The sequence below is a fragment of the Cibotium barometz genome, chromosome 27 (assembly GCF_041138505.1).
Source record: "Cibotium barometz isolate CiBa-2024 chromosome 27, ASM4113850v1, whole genome shotgun sequence".
NCBI lineage: Eukaryota > Viridiplantae > Streptophyta > Polypodiopsida > Cyatheales > Cibotiaceae > Cibotium > Cibotium barometz.
This window is the reverse complement of record NC_141072.1, coordinates 20,254,001-20,271,296: the sequence shown is the minus strand read 5'-3', so window position 1 is coordinate 20,271,296 and position 17,296 is coordinate 20,254,001. Positions and strand designations below refer to the sequence as shown.

Here is a 17,296-nt window from a genome sequence, read left to right as displayed (position 1 = left end):
TCCTATTTCACTAAGTCTTAGGCTAGTCCCCATTGATGGTGTCAAATATGTTCAAGATAAGATCTTACCTTAGCCTTTGTGTGCACCGAAACAAGTGTCATTTTGTATTGCTTTAGAGCCATGAATGCAACTTCTCGATGTGGGTGTGCTAGCATGTCCGTTGCATCCTCACTCTGTTGTCACACCATCAGAATGCTTCTATGGGCATGGGAGTGAAGAAAAGGCTTTCTTTCCCTAGATAGAGGCAAAGAGGAGATAGCCTTTGTGGTGGTTTTCTCTCATAAGAGATGGTAGAGAAGAAGCTCAAGAAAAGAGAAACCTAACTAAGCAAGCAAACTATCAAGCTATTGTTTCTTGCCGATTTCCCTCTTGGCGGAATGGCAAGACAGTAGGCTGAAGTAACAGACTAGTCAGGCAATGCCGTGGAAGGAGTGTAGCCACCCACCAGAGCTTCTGGATTCAAACACCAACTCTAGAGTGGTCATGGAGACACTCAGAAGATCGCTTTCCACTTTTGAACTTCACACACTCTCACTCTGCTCTCACTCCACTTGTAACTCTCCTACTCTCTTTCACGTGCACAACATGTTAGTAGTAAAACAAAGACATACCACTCTTATTCAACACATTGCAGAGAGTATCATAGAGACATAATGAATGACAACATTGCTCTTTGTTTACTGTATTACTCCAGAGTATCGCAGAGAGTATCACAGACATAACACTCTTATTCAACACATTGCAAAGAGTATCACAGAGACATAATGAATAGCAACATTTCTCTTTGTTTACTGTATTACTTACAGAATCATCACAGAGGATCACTACAGAGCAACTATTCGACACAAAGGCTACTACTTCTTAAGGACTATAACCATGTTAAGCTTCACATTATTGGTTGTCAACTACTAGCTGTGAGCTAATTGTAGCATGCAACCTTTGTAGCCTTCAAACTCATGCATCCCCTGTAACCTTGCGTGCTGCGAACTCCTTGCAGTAGTGACCAACCATCCTTTTAAGCTTTGTCTTCTTGATCTTCGCAATGGCTACTCTGGTGGTTACAGCCTGCCACCTTCACACATGCAGTACCAAGGTGGTGCTCACGATGTGGAAGGTGGTCCGATTGAGCTCTTTGTCCCCACTGAGCCACTGGGAGTAACACTTGGCACACCCGATGCTGGAGCTTTTGCTCTCCAAGCTATTCCCTTGACAAATTTATCTTCAAACTTTATGAACATTTCTAGAGGATTATAGTTTAGAATAATGTACACATTGTCTAAGTAGGTGGCATATTTTTGCATCCCCTTCAGCTTTGTTGCCTGCTCTTGTGTGCACCCAAGACCTCTGTTGTTGGTTTGCGGAGTGTGCAGGTCAAAAACTCTCACCACAGGTCAGAGTGGGGTCTGAATTAGAATTTTCTTTTCTACCATTGGGATAGGCCTCCACTCGACTTGTGTGGCTTCTTCATATTTTGTCGGATGTTCTCAAAGTAGGCTTTGTGTCTTTTCCGCATCTAGATCTCATGTGCCCCACTTCCAGACATTGAGGCTAGTTGGTGGTTGAATCCTTGGTGGGAGCATCTTCCTTCCCTCCGGAGTCTGAGAGAAACAAGTACTGAGAGCATGGATGCTCCGGAGGAAGGGGTTTCTTGGTCAGTATTATGGACCTTATTCTGTCTCCATTCTAAAAGTATGGTGGCAGCTCTTTGTTAGTATTTAACAGTTATGAGAACATTACATGGGAGGCTTCAAAGAATGGATTATCCGTGCTGGCCCACGGGGCTGCTGGCCTATTGGTGGCTATTCTGTCTTTTAGGCACTCATTTTCTTTGCTTAGAGCTTGGTTGGTAGCATTTTTGGGTTGTCCGTGGTGGATAATTCAACATTACCTTCACCTTCCTCTACAAGTTCTGCTTGTAGCATGGTGGCCTCTTCTTTTGCTTCACGCAGCTCTAGCTTCCATTGTAGTCTGGTTTTCTAGGTCTGTTGTACCCTTTCCACCACTAGACGTGCCTCCTTTATCTACTTCTGGAGTGTTGTCTTGTACTCTTTCCAATCTACAGGCCTTTCTCTTCTGAGTTGATCTTCATTTTCTAGACAGTGCTGCATCTCTATTTCTATGCATTCAGCTGATTGATTGTGTCTATTTCAAACTTTCTGCTCCTCTCAATCTTTTCCTTTTATTCTTTTGCCTATGTCTTGGCCTTGTCTTTGTCTTCCATGGCCTCTCTCAAAATCTTTGCATACTCTTGGGAGGGTGTGGTATCCTACAATTCCTGGTGTAATTCCTTAATTCTTTCTGCAAGCTTTTTAGCCTCCTTTTCCCAGTGAGCTGCCTTCTAAGCAGTGGCCTTCAGGGGGGCTAGAACCAGGTTTTGATCCTCATCTGCTACTTTCTTGTCCTTTCTAGAAGTGCTTGGGTGGGGGGACCCTTGGCTCTCTGCAGGCTATTGTTGTTGTTGCTATTGTTGCTATTGTTGTTGTTGTTGCTATTGTTGCTGTTGTTCCTTGTCTGCATCATCATCTTTATCTAGGTCATGGATGACCTTTTGTGCCTTGCAAGCCATTTTTTTGTGAATTTGTAGTAGGGCTTGATCCCAGACCTTGCTGAGTGTCTGGGCTTTGCTATTTTAATGATTATCGCAAGTGGAAGGCACATAATCTCTTCTTCTTCTTGGATCTTCAAGTCTTGGACCTCTGTCTAGGCGATTGCCACTGTTGTGCTCTCCAGCACTTCTTCTTTTAGCCTTTGGATGGCGTCGCCCCAGACCTTGGCTGGCTTTTGAGCTTCCACTAACTTTGCTCTGAGCTTGTCCACCTGAGCTTTGAGCATGTTTTTCTTGCTGGTGAAGGTTTTGATCTTCCCTTCACTCAGCTCTTTCTACTGGACTAAGGCCTTCTCTATACGAGAGCAAGCTTGTTCTGCATTTCTACATTATGCTGAGCCATTACATTTTCTTTTCTCTCCAAATCCTTGGCTTTAGCTGTAACATTTTTTAGCAGCCCATGTTGTTGCTGATTCAGGGTGCACATCTGATTGATGGTGCTCCGGGCCTTTGACTCATATTCCTCCATGGAAGCGAGGGCATGAGAGAATGTTCTAGGCCACGGTCATCAGCCCTTTGTTCATGTGCATCTGCTGTGGGTGAGGAGTTGTGCCTCTAGTTCTCCGAGTAGCTTAGGGTCGTGGCTTGGTTCTTCCTATCCCAAAGCTGCTACCCAAGGCTGAAGTTTCGGTGGTATGGATAGTTCTGCCCCTGTGGACAGCTTCCCCTTTTGAACTTCTTCTTCTCTCTTTTTCTGTTGTTCCCCTTCTTTCCTCTTTCCTCTTTCTCTCTTCCTCCTTCTTCCTTCTCTTTTCTTCTTCCTCCTTTTTCCTTTTCTCTTCTTTGAGATTTTTTTTTCTTTTTTGCTTCTGCACGACTTCCTGCTTCTGTCTCTCTTCCAGTTGTATTTTTCTTTCTTCTTCTACTTTATGCTTCTTTACCTCGTCCGTGAAACAACTCTTCATCTACTCTAAGCTTGATCTTCATGATGGTGGCCTTCTGGGCAATTTTCTGCCACTCCTCCACATCATCTTCAAAGGAGCTAAAGGTCACTCTGATGGGCTTCAAGGATCCTCCAGCTTTGCGGTGTGGTCATTCCGCGTAGGATTCTCCGGACCTTAGGTCTACGGACTTGGCAGGCCTATCCGATGGCCCTTAGGTGTGCATGCACCACTGTTGCTATTTTTCCTTGGCCCATGTGGCTGCTCTCTTTGCCAAATTCTCCTTGTAGATGGCAGCCTAGTTGATCTTTTCTCCTGCTTCTACTGCTCTATCAGCCTATAGTTTTGTTTGACATATCTTCTGGCTTCCCCATGAGCATGACATTCTGTAAGTGTTCAAGGAGCAAGAGTTTGTGCAGAGATGGCCCAGTTGGCCGCCTTTCCACAAAGCCCACCGATCCCTTCAACCCACTCACCCGTAAAGGGTGATGGAGGGATGTGGGAGGCCTAAGGGTCCTTTGACCCTTATACTAAGGGTTTTCAACCCTTTACACAATATATGGGATAATACCTAGCTACGTTGCAGCACAAGAGAAGACAGCTTTCCAACACCTCCGATATGGCGTCAAACTTAGCTTCACATCGATCACGACAGAGGCTACAGAGTACGATGGCTTGGCTTAGGGGCTTGACAGCGGCTTAAGGTAAGAGGCAGCATTGGCTTGGCCATGGCAGCCAGCAGCTTAGTCAGGGGCCATGGTGGTGAGCTTAGACGCAGAGGCTTTATGAAGAGCTTGGCTTGGCTTGGCTCAGCCTAGCAGCATGTACACACAAGCAGGAGTAGGCGATGAGTAGAGCAAGGCGAGGAGAGAGACCCGCTCTGATACCGTGTTGGAGTGAGAGTTTGTACAGAGATGGCCCAGCTGGCCACCTTCCCACCACAGAGCCCACCGATCCCTTGAACCCCCTCACTCATAAAGGGTGGTGGAGGGATGTGGGAGGCCTAAGGGTCCTTTGACCCTTATACTAAGGGTTTTCAACCCTTTACACAATACATGGGATAATACCCAACTACGTGGCAACATAGGAGAAGACAACTTTCCAACAGTAAGAAGAAGATAAACTGCTCTCGTCGGGTCTCATCTGCCACATTCGTTACCTAGTGCATGTTGCCTATTTTTGGAATCTCTTTCTCCACTCTGGGCTTCATGCTTGTGTCCAGCGCTCCCGTCCATCGGCAACCCTAGTGCGTAGTGCACTGTGAGCTCCGAGACCTTGATGGGTTCCTTCCCCTCCACATGTACAGTATTTGTTTCAAGAAACTGGTTAATAAGCTTGCCCCCATCTCGAGGTCCCGAAGATCCTCCCACTGGCAATCAAGCAACTTTTCAAAGCTGCACTTCCTCGCCCACTCCTTGTTCTTTCTTCCTCATGTCGAGGATTATCATAGGCATGCAGAGGCTTTTCTTCGGCAAATTGTCTAGCCTTAGAGTCTTACTAACCTTCGGCATGGCTTTGTCTTCTAAGAGAGCATTGCGAATCGGTGAGAAAGCTATGAGAAAAAAAGCGGGTTGAGAGTGTGCGCGTTTTGGTTCCTTGTGCTCTTTTTTGGGATGCTTTTTCCTTCCTTTCTTAAGGCATTGTCATTTTCGACTTCCCACTTCTGGATGTGATTTGACTCCTGATTCGTTTCATCCGCGCCGCCCTGGCTTAAAGGTATTAAATTTTTCTCGCCACCTCCCTGTCTTACCGTCGCATGTGGAGTTTTAATGATGTTGTGACAGTTGTCCTTCATGTGGTTACTTAAGCTGACATTGTGGCAATTTGCATTGCTGATGTGGATCTGGCTAGCATACACTTGGTTTCTTGCTTCTTTGTTGTCCTGGCCTTGATTTGTTGTGGAATTGTGTTATTCTGTGGACTGCCCACCCTTGCGGAATTCTTCCACGGCTCTGTTACTTCTTGGATTTTTTGCGTCATTGTTCGCTAAGTGAGATCATGCCACAACCGGATGCTCCGGCTCCTTGTCCTCTGCTTGTTCTTCTTCTGGTGTAACTTCCCATGTATTTCCTCATGCTGAAGCCGTTCACTGTTTTAGGAAAAGGTATACCATCCAGACTTTCTAATGTGAAGGCATTCTGACGGATTGGGTTTTTCACCCATGAATGGTCCTATCCACCGGATTTTGACTTTTCCGGGGTGCAATCCCAACTTGGAGTTGTAGACCAATACTAGGTCTCCTTGCTTGAAAATTTAATGTTTGAGATGCCTATCAATCCAAGGTTTTCTTCTCCGCTCACTATCTCCACCTGTAGAGAGCTAAGTTGTCTTCTTCTTCTAAGGCTTGGAGCTCCTGTATTCTGTGCTCCTGGGATTCTTTCATTGGTAGCTTTTCTTGGATTGCCACTCTCAAACTGGGCACCACAAATTCCATGGGTATTACTGCCTCCAACCCATAGACTATTTTGAATGGTGTTTTTCCCGTTGTTGAGACTTTGTAAGATATGCGGAATGCCAATAGGGCTATCTAGCTTCTGGTCCTCCCAATCATTTTTGTTGGCATTTATAATCTTCTTAAGGATTTTGGTCAAAACCTTGTTGGTAGATTCTGCCTGGCCGTTGCACTATGGGTAATAGGTTGAGGACTTCTTATGATTGATTAGGTACTTTTCCATCAACCCTTTCTTCACCTTGTTCATGAAATGGGTGCCCTGGTCACTAACTATTTCCACCGGCAGTCCATGGTGACTAGCAATAATATCTTTGAAGAGGAACTTCACCACCTCTTATGTAGAATTTCTCTTCACTACTTTAGCTTCCGGACATTTGGCGAAAAAATAAATTTTCATCACAATGATGTATTCACACTTGCTACCTTTTGTGAGCGGCTTGATTGGTCCAACAAAATAATCCCCACTTCATGAATGGAAACAACGGCAGTATGGGCGAGATGGGCAATCTATCAGAATCACCAGCTTGACCCGTCCATTGTGACAGACATCACATTGCTTTGCTTCGCTGTTGGCATCCCTCATGACCATTGGCTTGCTTGCAAAATTTTTTGGGCTATGATTTCTCCGTTCATGTGTCCTCTTCCCCTTTTTTCTTCTTTCTTGGCTTCTTTTTTCTGCCATTTTGGCTAGCTCGACCAGTTCCTCAAACTCCTCTTTAGTTTTCGCCTGCTTTGTGCTGATTGCTACATGGATGTCGAGCTTAAGCCCTTGGACAAACTAATCCGCAACTATTTGCATTGAGGGTCAGGTTTGTTCCGCCACTCTCTACCTCAAACTTAGTATTTTTGTTGCATAGGCCTCTACATCCATGCCTTCTTGTTGGAGTTCTCTTATTTGATCTCACATAGTCGAGATGCACACTTTATCTTGCGGAATCTCCCCAGAAAAGTAGTCATTACCTCTTCATAAGTCTGAAAAAATGGTTGTCTTAGTATCGTGACACCCACTCCGTGGCTCTATCTTTGAAGATGTTCATGAAAGCATCTCTGTGGATTTCACTCATCAGCTCCGGTTCTTCCACATCCCGAGGTCTAGCCACTTTCCAGTATTGCTCAGACCTCCTTCCAGTATTGCTCAGACCTCCTTACATGCAGATCTGCATCTTCCCCTTTCTCTCCTGAGAACACCGAGAAATTTTTGGCTAATGATTCCAAGGCTCCCTTGAACCTTTTCCGGGGGTTTTGTTGTTGTGGTTGTTCTTTCTAGTTTTGTTGCTCCACCCTTCTTGGGCTTCCTAGACTTGGACTATGCACAGTTTCTAGCTCTTGGCACTCCTTTTCTTGGTCCAAATTGTTCTTGAAATCTCATGCTCCCTCTTGCTAGTGTGGGGTTATAGAAGTTTTCGCACTATCTTCCTGGTTGGAATGATGCGAGACACTCCCAGTTGTGATCTTCCTAGAGGGTTTCTTGGAAGGCGTTACTTCTCTCCATCCTCAGGTTCACAATCATGCAGAAGGCATGCCCGACTCTATTTTTGCTGGTTGGGTTGTGTGGCGGAAGGTCTTGCGCACTTACTTGCCTAGAAAATCCCCTCCGTGTGCTATAGCTTCTCTGTAGACTTGTTTAGGGATCTAGTTCTAGCAAGATCAGCTTGAGCGGAACCAGAACTTTCTCTTTCAGAGTTCCTTTTCCTGAAGGTGCAGAATGCTACTCATAGCAGAGACTTTTCCACTCTCGCAATTTCCAAAAAAGGAGAGATTTTCAGTTTGCGATAGAGGTTTCCCTTAGCATAAAGTTTTTCCAATGGAGTTGAGGTAGAGTTTTCGCCCCAGTAGGAAGTTTTCCAGTGGAGTTGCGGTAGAGTTTTTCCCAGTAGGATCGCCAGGTGTTTCTCATCGATTTCCCTCTCAGTGGAATGGCAAGACAGTAGGCTGAAGTAACAGACTAGGCAAGCAATGTCGTGGGAGGTGTGTAGCCACCCGCTAAAGCTTCTGGATTAGAACACCAACTCTAGAGAGGTCATGGGGACACTTAGAACACCACTCCACTTTTGAACTTCACACACTCTCACTCTACTCTCACTCTGCTACGTAACTCTCTCACTCTCTTTCACGTGCACGGTATGTTTATTAAAACAGAGACACAACACTCTTAGTCAACAAATTGTTGAGAGTATCACAGAGACATAATGAATGGCAGCATTGCTCTTTGTTTATTGTATTACTTCCAGAATCATTATAGGATCACTACAGAGAAATTTCTCGACACAAAGGCTAAGGACTATAACCATGTTAGGCTTCACATTATTGGCTGTCAGCTACTAGTTGTGAGCTAATTGCAACATGCAATCTTCAAGCTTGTGCATCCCTTGTAACCTTGTGTGCTTGCAAACTCCTTGTAGTAGTGACTAGCCATCCTTTTAGTTTTGTTTTCTTGATCTTGGCAATGTCTGCTCTGGTGTTTATAGCTTGCCACCTTCACACGTGCAATACCGAGGTGGTGCTCACCACGTGGCAGGTGATTCGACTGAGCGCTCTATTGCCACTGAGCCATTGGGCGCAATAGCTATGCAAAACACAAGTAACCAACACAGTAGAAAGAAGAGGGAGAGCTCACAAGTATTCAATTACAAGGGAATGAATGTGTATTATTTAATGTCAAAGTCAACTTATATACAAATGCCTACTGTTCACACTTGGCCGTCCATAACTTAAAAATAGTCCCGGACCACTAGTTCTAGCCTTAAACAAATATACACACGAGGTTCCTTCCCCGTTTGTCATTCATGCCACTTCATAAAGTCCAACATTTTCTTAAATATTGTGTAAGAAGGGTTAAGATAGTGTAGATTAAGCCTTACATTTGTAGCTTAATATCTACATTTATAGTTATGGAAAGTATAAAGATTAACATAGCATAAAAGAAGCTTCAGACTATTTTGATATGATGTGCCTAAATACGCATTTTAGCTTCATAATGTTTTGATGTGATGTGCGTGAATTAGCATTTGAGATTTTTATATAAAGAAAATTCTAAGAAGATGTTATCCAACGAGAAAAAAATTGTTGATTTCTTTGAAGGGAAAAAAATCAATCCTAAAATTGGCAATTAAGATGAGATTAGTGGGAATGGGAATTTTGATGTTGAGAAGTGGTAGGAAAAACATTTTGTGGGGAACCCAATAAAATAAATCTCTTTATTATAAGGTTAAAAAAGACCCGTTTTGGGCTTTGGGTCCCAAAAGTAAGATTACATTGAAAATCTCACTATTTTAGCTTAAAAGCTCATTGACAAAGCTTGCCAAATAAATCACACTAATGAATAGATATGGAGTGTATTTAAGAAACACTATAAAGCACCATCTCGTTTTTTACTTTTTACTAGAAAATAATTTGTACCACTTTTGATTGGGTCTTTGTATTCGGCCTAGATTATGCTATTTTTGAAATCTCTCTCTCTCTCCCTCCCTCCCTCCCTCCCTCCCTCTCTCTCTCTCTCTCTCTCTCTCTCTCATTTACAAAGATTACAAAAAGGTCGTGGTGTTGGTAGCTATGCAGCCATAAAAATGGTGAAGAAGAATGTTGTGTATGTTGAAGGAGCTAAAGGATGTTGTCATACATCAAGTGAGTGTCATGTCAAGAAAGAAAAAGGGGGGACCATTTCTAGAATCCACCAAGAAATTAGGTGATTGATTACTGTTCACACACACACACACATATGTGTGTGTGTGTATGTATATATATGTATGTATCTGCTCTATACAAGGGGTGTAGGGAAGATACATATAGAGGGTGTAGGGCTCTTCAACATAACTAGTAATAGGCTTGACTTTTGCAAAATGTAGTGGTTTTCTTGTGTAGGAAGCTAAAGCAGCTTGGGTATATATGTATGTATCTACTCTATACAGGGGGTGTAGGGCAGATACATATAGAGGGTGTAGGGCTCTTTAACATAACTAGTAATAGGCTTGACTTTTGCAAAAGGTAGGGGTTTTCTTGTGTAGGAAGCTAAAGCAGCTTGGGGATGGGTATACGTTCGTATGTGTGTGTGTGTGTATACATACATACATACATACGTACGTACGTACACACATATACATCCATACATACATACGTACGTACATACATATATACATGCATCCATATATACATATACATACACACACACACACACACACACACATATATACACACACACACACACACACACACATGTGCGTGTGTGTGTGTGTGTTGTGCCCAATGCATGTGTTGTAGCGAACCACATTCATACAAATTTAAAGATATGGCAATGGTTGCATCTTCTATAGCATCAAGGTCCATTCAACTCTCTATTAGGCAGATTCCATCGAACCTCACTTCCCCTTCCTTCTCTTCCTCCACATGATCACCTATAGCTCTCTAAAGCTCATAATTGCATGGCTACATCATTTCCTCTTTGCAAACTCTTTCTTGGATGCTCTATGGTATTTGTACATTTTATGGCACTTAATTATTTTTTTTGAAAGTTAGTTTTTGACCATATAGGGTAATTGATGATTTTCTTGGCAATATATCGAGACAAAGGTGACATTCCCTTCCTTTTTACCATTTCATGTCATCAACATTGGTCTAATATTGGTTCTAATTAGGAATATATAACCTCTAGCTTTAAGAATTTGTATTAAGGTTTTTTATGTCGATGAAACGAGATCATGATGCCCATTCTAGCAAAGGTAGCCAATTTGATTCTGGGCATATCTAGGTGTATATTTAAATACCCACAATCTAGACCTTACACTTCGACACTTTTCATGAGTGCAATGTAATATCAGTAGGTATATGGAGTGAGAGGAAGTATATAGTTTTGCCTTAAGAGACTTTAATTTTCCTTAAAATAATGGTATGTAGGTCAAGCATTAAAACTTGAAGCCTTGTCTCTTGAGAATTTGGGGTACAAAATTAAAAGATAATGGAGGGTGGCATAATTGCCCACTCTAACAAAGGTAACCTAATTGGAGAGTGGGTGCATATTTAGATACCCACAATATAGACCTTACACTTTGACCCTTTTCATGAGTAAAGTAATGTAAGTGGGTAATTAGAGTGAGAGGAAGTATATAAGCTTTTCCTTAAAGAGAGTTGATTTTTCGTTAGAATGAAGGTGTGTAGGTCAAGCCTTAAAACTTGAAGCCTTGTATCCTTGATGAATTGTAAGATGGTGCGAACTTTTAGGGTGGACTAAAATAGAACCTTATATTTAAATTGTTTTAAAGCGTGTAATGTTATGTGGGAGGCAAGGTTGATTTTTAAAGGGACGATTTTCCCTTCAAAAGCACCAAAAATTTTGAGGGCATGTTTTAGTGTAGGTTTTTAAATGAAAAACAAAACTTTCAATTGATAAGAAGCGTCCAAAATAGCAAAAGAGACGTGCAACATGGGCATCAAAGAAAGAGGTCCAAGTAATGTTTTAAGCGTGCATACATTCAGAGTTCAACCTATAAGAAAAAGGAGTTCACAGACCAAGAAAGAGGGCCAAGTAATGTATTAAGTGTGCATACATTCAGAGTTAAAAACCTATAAGAAAAAAGGAGTTCATAGAGCATCTAGAATCCAAGCTAGGGAGAGCAATATGGAAGTCAAAATGCATGGTGCAACAAATGGGGGGGGGGGATTTTGAGGATAAAGATGAGAACTTACGTTTGAACTTTGAACTCTTACTCGGGAGTGCAATGCGACGTGGGGTGCGTAGATTGAGGACATTGAGTCTTGACACTGGGACTCTAGAGAGAAAAAAAACAGAAAAAAGAAAAAAGGCTTCCCTCTTGAGTCCTAAAGTCCTAAAGTAATGTGTATTTTGTTTAGTCTTGCACGACCTTTTGAAGAGGCTTTATTAGGCTGGATTCACAAGGGCCGGCGGCAGCAGCTGCCGCTCGGACCCTGCGAACCAGAGCATGCCACGTGCCCGCCCCCTTTCACAGTGGGCGGCGACAGCAGTGGGGAGTTCATGCCACGTCGCGGCAGGTGGGCATTGCAGATGTACCGACCCCCCCTCGCCCAAGTGCGCTGCCGCCTGACAACATGCCACGCAAGCGCTGAGTTCGGCGTTCAGTGCTCACTGCTGAACGTTGAAAGTGACCAGTGACCCCCCCCCCTCCCAATTTGGATATTTCCAAAGCCACCATTTGACCATTCGATTTTTCCCCTCAAAAATAAACGTTTCTTCATGACCAGAAATGAACGGTTGTCTCTCTCTTCACACAAACGGACCAAAACACCCACGTCCCAACGGTTGCATTTTCCAACGTCTACACATTGTTCAAGGAGCTCTTACATTTTTTTCCTATAAATTGAAGCTTTGTGTTGTACTTCCTTTGCCACTGTGAAAAAGCTGTTGAGAAGAAGTTCTGTCCAAATCAAGACTTGCTTGCCCTTCTATCAAGCAATATCGGTAGACCACCTTTGAAGTTTGAGCTTTTTTTTTCCAAGCTTTTATTGATTGCACAATTGGCTTATTCAATAGCATACTAACACATTTGCTTCAATTGTGATGTGCAGGTGCAAACCAACAAGGTTTCGAAGGTACCTTGCCAATTTCTTTGGCCCTCTTTGGCTTCTACATCCTCTACATGACAACTCTCCACCAAATGGCCTCTCACTCTTCCACCATACACCCTCTCTCTCTCTCTCCCTCTATCCGCCAAATGGCATTGCTCTCTCTCTCTCTCTCTCTCCACCATATGGCAAATCTCTCCATCATATGGCCTTTCCCTCTCTCCACCATGTGGCCTCTCTCTCTCTCTCCACCATATGCCCTCTCTTTCTCTCTCTCTCTTCTTATAATGGCCTCTCTCTCTCCCATCTCTCCACCAAAGGCCTCTCTTTTTTATGCTTGTAATTTTGTTTGAAGGATAAATTTTTGATCATGACTAATTCTTTTTTGTTTTCTTTCAGGTACATTTTATGGACCCTACTCACTCTCAACCATTTGATTCTCAAATGGAGGATGACACACCTCTCTCCCAAATGTTTACATCGCCACCACAATACCCCTTCTCATCCGCACATTTTCCAATGCCTCCTCATGGCTTTACGGCCATGTTAACCTCTCCCTCTCCCGCCTCTCCCTTCTTCTTTAGACCCCCACCTCCAAATGTGGCTTTTAAGCCACCAAGTCCTCATCACGAACCATCAAAAAATTCACCTCCAAATCCAACGAAAGAAACTACACCATCACGAGCCAAAACTTCAAAGAAGCATGGGGCAGACCACAGGGACGAAGTGCAAGAGTCTGCTTCATCCAAGAGGCCAAGGGTATCCAAGAAGAAGGCGCCAGCAGTTGACCTTACCGAAGACGACGACCTCGACAATAAAAGCAAAGGAAAATGGAAAGATTTTTGGGTGATCAGCTAATCCACGTGCGAGGTGGCATGAGCCATGAATTTAGCAACCCTCAAAAACAGGGAGTTAATTTATGGGCAAAAGTGGCAGATAAACTATCTGCTACTTATCATGATTTTGACAAAGATAGCGAAGCATGTAGGAAGAAGTGGGCACATGTTTTAGGCCAATACAGGGTAGACAAAGCTCACAATACTGTGTCTGGTAACAATAGAAAATACACTTGTAAATGGTTTGATGTCGTAGACGAATATTATCACAATAGAGCACAGGTAAAGAGTGTATCACATGCTAGCTCTGTGTCATGTAATGACCCCCTAGACACACAAATAGATGAGGAGAATGAGGAGGGGGAGCCACAAAACTCCACTGCCAAGGTTCAACCTACACCTCCATCAGGACGTCAGGGACCTGCCAAAATAGAGGACTCCTTGAATGAGATGGCCAACACAGGCCGTGCTCTACTTGATCATTTGAAGGAGTCTTCTATTCGTCAGGAGGCCACTGAAAACAAACGTTTGGATCTACTAGCTGCCCTCCATGCTACCATGGCCGAATTTTTGAATGCATCAAAATGATGTTGCAATGTTATTTATATCTTCTAGTTTACTGACAAATATGCATAGCCTTTTCTCTCTTATGCCGTCGTTTTGAAGCGAGGCCCAAAATGGAACAGTGAACTCCAATTTTAAAAGCCTGTAGTTAACGACGCTGCGGTGCATGTGGCTACAAATGGGGCCGTACCAAAGCGGGGGGCTATTAATTTTTTTTTGGGGGGGGAAATAGCCAGAAAAATAAACCACCTTTGGGAATTCGTTTAAGATAATCTAAAGGGTTAGTAGGTACTACTACGAAGCTTTTTCTCTGCTCTATCAGCGTGCCACGTGGAAGTGCGCATTTCATGGACCATGATGCTCGGCACATGGGTTCGAATCAATCTAATCATCAACAAGGGTCGTTCAGAAGTGGTCCAATAAGCTTACAAACGAGTGCTCGAATTGGAGTCGAGTTGGACCAGTAGTGTTTTTTCCCTATAAAATATATATATTTTTGCTAAAATCCTAGCCTTCAATTTCTCATCGATCCGGTGCTTAGCTAGTTCGTGGCTCTCATGTCGTTAGTCGTTACATCATTTTGTTGAGCGGCGGGCCCCGCAATTCCCGCCCCAGCTTAACGGCCCAACTACCGGGGCCAGCATGCACGCCACCCGGGGAGACCATGGCCCGGGCACCGTCCACGCTGTCATGAATACAGTGTGTTTCGGCGGGTGAGGCGTCGTGATTTACGGACCTTGATGGCTGGGTCCCGCGACTCCCGCTAGGTGTGTGGTCGCCACGTCATCGCATGTGGCGCGCCCCCATGTGCCGACATTTTAAGACACAGCTGCGCATGTCTAGAGGTCATGTGCCCAAAACAACCTGATTGTGAGGCTCACAAGCCTCCCCGATGCTGACTCAGCTCCCGCTTTGCCTCTAAGAGGATCAGCCTTTTTGCGACAAAACAACCCGATTCTGAGTCCCCGAGGCTGACTCAGCTCCCGCTTTTGCGAGCAGATGGTATTAAAAAAATATACGATGGTCGATCTGGATTCTGCAACGTTAACCAACAGTGCCACGGCAAAAATAAACAAAATCGTGCGACAATCTCCACTTCTCCCAGTTTTAAATTCTAGACACGTGTCACCCAAGTGACAAAACTACGGTTGTGTTCCCTGTACCTCAGTTTTTACTCTTCCAAACCTTACGGCCCTTTACCACCGGCCCGGTGAACTTTCACCACCGTAGTCGTGTGACCACACCAAAGTTCCCGCCCTTGCCTAATTTTTAAATAATATTTATAGGCTGTGCTCAGATCAAGATGTCACTAGATGCCATGAGTCTTATGATTTTTTCCCATTTTTGAACCTCATCTCGTGATCCCACTTAACCCCGTACGCCCACATCGGTCTCTCTTGGCCTTCTCTCATGAGTCATGACCCATGTTTTTTTTTGGGCGAAGTAAAGATAGTTTTAAATTATATAAATAGAACTAGAATGCTTAGGTAGCCTTATTCTTGCACCTATGCGCTGTCAACGTACTTTGAAAGATCAGGCTTCAAGCTCATCCATTGCAAATGTTAGTCTAGCATTGCTTCCAATTATGCTTTTAAATTCATGTTCATTTAAGCATTTCAAATATGCTCTACACTACACGAAGTATGCTACCCAAGCACGCACACAAAACACGATAAAAGAATGAAAAAAAACAATCTTGTTATGCAAGCTTCAGAGCATGGAGTGCACCTTGTTTTGATGATGATGATGTGTGTGTGTGTGTGTGTGTGTGTGTGTGAGAGAGAGAGAGAGAGAGAGAGAGAGAGAGAGAGAGAGAGAGCATCAAGCCTATGATTATATTCGACGTGAGAAATCAATGGACATCGATAGAGATCTCAGAGTACATCGCAAGGTAGATAATTCCAAATTCATTACCACATTTGAATCTGAGTTACACGTCATTCATCAAGTCATAGGATTTTCATGCTCGTTTGTGTGAGTGAAGTTCAAAAAAAAACCATACATAAAGTATGGCGGGGAGTTGGCACAATCCTTCTTGAAATTTTATAAGCATAAGAGAACGTGCCCTTCCCCCATTTCCCAAATAGCACTTTCCATATCAAAAGTGGACCAAAACACCTTCAGTCTTGAAGGCGGCGATTAGTCCTACATATTGATACAAAACTCATTTTCAAATGTGGTAATGAATTTGTAATTTTCTAATTTGTGAGGTACTTTTGAATCCCCATCGAACATAAGAACAAGCTTCAAGCTCATCGATTGTTGCTGATGTCGGTCTAGCATTGCTTCCAAGTATGCTTTTTAAATTTATTTTCATTTGAGCATTTCAAATATGCTCTACACTACACGAAGTATTCTACCCAAGCACTCACATAAAACACGGTAAAAGAAATTAAAAAAAACAATCTTGTTTTGCAAGCTTTAGAGCATGGAGCACACCTGGTTTTGATGATGATGATGGTGTGTGTGTGTGTGTGTGTGTTTGTGTGTGTGTGTGTGTGTGTGTGTGTGAGAGAGAGAGAGAGAGAGAGAGATTATTAGAGAGGAGATTAGGTGGTGATTAATCTTAATACCCAACGAAGATTGAAAAAGTAACTTTTGAGCAGATACTTAGCTCCTAATCCTTCATGAGCAAAGATAACCCTCCAACCACTGTGAATAGAGAGAGAAAGAAAGCAAGAGAGAGAGAGAGAGAGAGAGAGAGAGAGAGAGAGAGAGAGATAAACTTGTTTTGCTTATTTTCACCTCTCTACACTTCTTTCTCTTGTTACTTGAAAGCTTGATGTCAGTAATACTTATAGCCCCTTGTGGTGGCTTGATTGTAGCCCTAAGCGTTCCCCTGTTAAGCCTACCCTTCAACGAAGTCTTGTAGCCGATTGTTGCCTTCACCCCAATGCTAAGTCCTTGAGTTGCCTTCTCTTATGTGCCAGCTAGCCCTTCAACACTTCCTTACATGGCATGTGTTACAGCCCTAAATCATCCCATCACACACAGTTGCCCCTTTCAATGCTTTCTTGCTTGGCATGTGTTGCCTTTGCCCCCATCATGTGATGCCTTGTGCCCAACCCTTCAACGAAGCCTCACACATGACCGCCCCTTTCATTGTTTCCTTGCTTCGCGTGTGTTTCCTTCGCCCCTGTCGTGTGACACTTTATGTTCAGCCCTTTAACACTGACTTTCCCCCACCTTGTGTTACGCACTAGCTTGCTTTTCCACGTCAATTCCAGCCACTTTCTCTTGCCTTTCTACACCTTTTGATTGCTTTGCTTGTTGCAATGCCACGAGAGACACCTACACCTCCTCCCCGCTTTTCTTAGCCCGCCTTCTTCTCTCCTTCCTGTTGTGTTAAGCCACAATTGTCGCCTCCTAAGCTTGCTACAATATGCCTGCTCCTTGCTTTTGGCATACTCCCCTTGCTACTACT

The 17,296-nt window shown here is 43.5% G+C and overlaps 1 pseudogene; it reads left to right on the top strand.

Annotated features, from left to right (window-relative positions):
- The first annotated feature begins 12,516 nt into the window (after positions 1–12,516).
- On the top strand, positions 12,517–13,909 carry LOC147623156 (uncharacterized; annotated as a pseudogene).
- The last annotated feature ends 3,387 nt before the right edge of the window (positions 13,910–17,296 follow it).